Consider the following 3,781-nt stretch of genomic DNA (forward strand, 5'->3'; position numbering starts at 1 on the left):
AAAAAAAAAAAAAAAAAAAAAAAAAAAAATCTGAGGCCAGCTGACACGTACATATCACGCAACAACCTCCCAGAAACAGTGTTAAGTGAAAAGTAGAGTGCTGGTTAGTGGATACACACACACATATGTAAGAATTCATGTATGTGTACAGACTGTCTTTGAAAGGAACACACAAAACCCAGAAACTATAGCTGCCTCTGGGGACAGACTGGAGACTTGAAGCACAGGGGTGAAAGGGAGATTACCTGTCACTGTACATCTTTTTGTGCTGTTTTTATTTGTTTTAGTCATTATATATATGCATTAATATCATATGGGCATTTATATATGTGTGTATCTCCACTGCATATTTTTTAAAAATTATTGCTGCCACTATAGAGAACATTATGGAGGTTCCTTAAAAAACTAAAAACAGAGTTACCATATGATCCAACAATCCTAACTCTTGGGCATATATTGGGAGAAAACTCTAATTTGAAAAGTTGCATGCACCCCAGTGTTCATAGCAGCACTATTTCCAATAGCCAATACATGGAAGCAACCTAAATGTCCATCGACAGATGAATGGATAAAGAAGTTGTGGTGCATATATACAACGGAATATTACTCGGCCATAAAAAAGGATGGAATAATGCCATTTGCAGCAACATGGATGGACCTAGAGATTATCATACTAAGTGAAGTAAGTCAGACACAGAAAGATAAATATCACTTACATGTGGAATCTAAAAAAACGGTACAAATGAACTTATTTTCAAAACAGAAATAGACTCACAGACAGAAAACAAACTTATGGTTACCAAAGGGGAAAAGGTGGGGGGAAGGGATAAATTAGGAGTTTGGGATTAACAGATACACAAGACAATCTATAAAATAAACAAGGACCTACTGTATAGCACAGGGAACTATATTCTATATCTTATAATAACCTGTAATGGAAAAGAATCTGAAAAAGAATAGATATATGTGTGTATATGTATGTGTGTGTGTGTGTGTGTGTGTGTGTGTATAACTGAATCACTTTGCTGTGTACCTGAAACTAACACAACATTAAAAAAAAGAAAAAGAAAAAAATTACAGCAACCACAAGAAGCCCAAGTGGCTGAGTGTCATTCCCGTGCAGCGGAGGCTCATTTTACTATGTCCTCGGGGAATGAATTTCCATGAACTTGAATTTTCCAGATACATTATAAGAATCAAAACCTTTAAAAGCTTTTTTTCAATAAAGGAAACCCCTGTAAAACGTATAACATCCTTCCATATTTTATCAGGTAAAGAGTGTGGAATGTGCACGAACGTTTCCTGACTAGGAAGCAAAGGGCGCTTTGCCCCTGCACTCACAGCCCCCGTCGGCTGTAAGGGGGCTCCTGTCCCTCCCCAGCCCGTCAGGTGCCACTTGACACACAGTGTGTGAGCACAGAGGAAGGGCTGAAACAAGAGTGTCATTTCTGGACCGGGAGCCCGGGTTGGGGTTGACGTTCCGGATGTTGTGACGCTGGTGGCTCCCACAGGGGTGGCTGGAGTCCTGGGATGTTTTGACCTTGCAGTAACGGGGGCAGCTGCTTCCCTCTCCCTGCTGTCCACTGCAGAGTCTCTCTGGTGGCCTGTGGGCCGGCGGAGGGCAGGCTACTGAGGCCTTAGGCAAGGTGAGAAGCTTCTCCAGACCTAAGTTTCCCCAGCTGTGAAAGGGGAGTGATATCACCCAATGGCCAGGGTGACTCGGGGGCCTGGGACAAAGCTGGTCCTCCACACATGGACACCGTTTTCACCACCGGCCACCCTTGCCCAGACTGCCTGGCACACTCCTGTCCCAGTTATGGGAACCTGGCCTCCTAGGTTCCCGCCCACCGCCATCACTTTGCTGCCCAGCCGAGCCATTCCCAAGGCCTCCTGTTCTGTAAGCCTGGCTGGGTTGGGGGGCCTTCCAGAAAGCAGAGACCGGCGAGGCCTTTTTTATTACACGCCAGGGCTTTTCAGAGAAGTGTTTGCTGATGTGGTGCTACTCAAGGTTTCCCCAGAGCCTCCCACTTCCACATGTTCTCAGCTGCCTCTGTTGGCGGGACTCACCCACCCTTCCAAGAGGGGCCCATCGCGGCAGCACAGAGGAGAACCGTCTGGAGTGAGATCCCGTCTCCACGAGGCCGGGATCCCAAATTGGCTTTGGCATTTCTAAGCCAAGTCACTTCATCTCAGTTTTGAACCTCAGTTTCCTAATCTGTAAAATGGGGAGATAGTAAGAGTATCCATTTCCCGAGCATGCTTCTCAGACTAAATGAACTAACACATGTAATGTGCCTGGCACAGTCTGGCCGTTGTATGTGCTCAGGGAATGTGAATGAGGAATGTGGTTACATTCAGATCACGCTGTGCTGTGACACGGCTTCCACCAGCTACCGGAGGAGCCCTGATGCCATTCGATTCCCCGCACTGAGGCTGCTTTGTGCAGGGCCGACCTCCTCAGCAGACCTATAGCTAGAGCTGGCGTGGCCAGACCACCTGTCTCTAGGCCTGAAGACGCCAGCGCCTTGGGCTGTGTGCTCTGCTCCAGCCTGGGAAGGGCACACACTCTGTCTGGGCTCCTCATCTATTCTCCACTCCTGGCCCCGATCCTCAAGGGGAAACTTCAGTGACCTGCTTTGGACTGGGCTTTCCAGGGGATGGGAAGGCTCCCTAAGGAGCTTGGAGCTGGGCTGCAGCCAAGCCACAGAGCCTAGGACTGGAGTTCTTAGTGGGAAGATACAAGATATTCCCAGAATCCCCTGACTCTGGAGTCTTAGGAAACCCATGTGGCCCCCATCACATTGTGCTTCTCAAGTGGAGAGTATGTGGTGGGGGTGAGATGCTCTGTGCAGCTGTAAGATAAACACAGTCACTTTCTTGGAGCAGCAATTTTATTTGAAGATTGAAGCATTTTTATAGTAAAACAAATACGAATTGAGGCAAAAAGGTAACATGTGTCCACCAAGTCCCATTTCATTGTTTCGACTTGGATGTACAGGAAGAACACATTTCCCAGTATCCCCTGCACTCAGGTTGGGGCCAGGTGACCAGATTCTGGCCAAGGGCATGTGGGTGGAGGTGAAGTCACCTCTCCCTGAACAACCCACTCCTGCAGTCCTCCAGTCTTCTCTTCCTTTTGGAGGCAACTGGGAAGCCGTCCTTGAGGAGAAAGACGCCAGGCAGGAAGCAGCTGGGACCCTGCACGGAGGAGTGTCATCCTGGAGAGCCCCCCGACCCCGTCAGATTTGCACAGGCAAGAAGTAAACCACAGGGGTGTTCAGCCGCTGTGATCTGGGGGTTTAGCTCAGCATCACATAAGGCAGCATCCTGACTAAAATATGGATATAATATGGAGCCCAAAGCAATATTTACAGGACTTTTAAAGCTAAGACATGAGCCTTCAAGTAAGTGGCTGCTTGCAGCTGGCGTCTGGGCCACGCCCACAGACTTCTGATCTGCCAGTCTGGGCTATATTTTTCTCCAGCACCGACCCAGTGACCCACTGATGCCACGGCCACTGGCCCTGGAAATGGCTCGAAGCACAGCTATGTAAGCGCCTGGGGAGGAGCTACTGAGGTTGAGTGTCTGAGCAGATCACATGGCTCCTGCCTGATGACTGGGGCCAAGTGAGAAATGAGCCCAGCACCGGCCTCCGAAGTCCCCACAACCATTCTATGGGGGGTGAGAGAGGACGGTCCAGCTCCTGCCTCGGGCCCTGGGGTGAGCCCGCCCTGACTGGTCACTGTTGCCAGCACGATGCACGTCTTCCAGGAGCCATGGC

Source organism: Lipotes vexillifer, unplaced genomic scaffold (assembly GCF_000442215.2).
Source record: "Lipotes vexillifer unplaced genomic scaffold, Lipotes_vexillifer_v1.1 scaffold1285, whole genome shotgun sequence".
NCBI classification, from domain to species: Eukaryota; Metazoa; Chordata; class Mammalia; order Artiodactyla; family Lipotidae; genus Lipotes; species Lipotes vexillifer.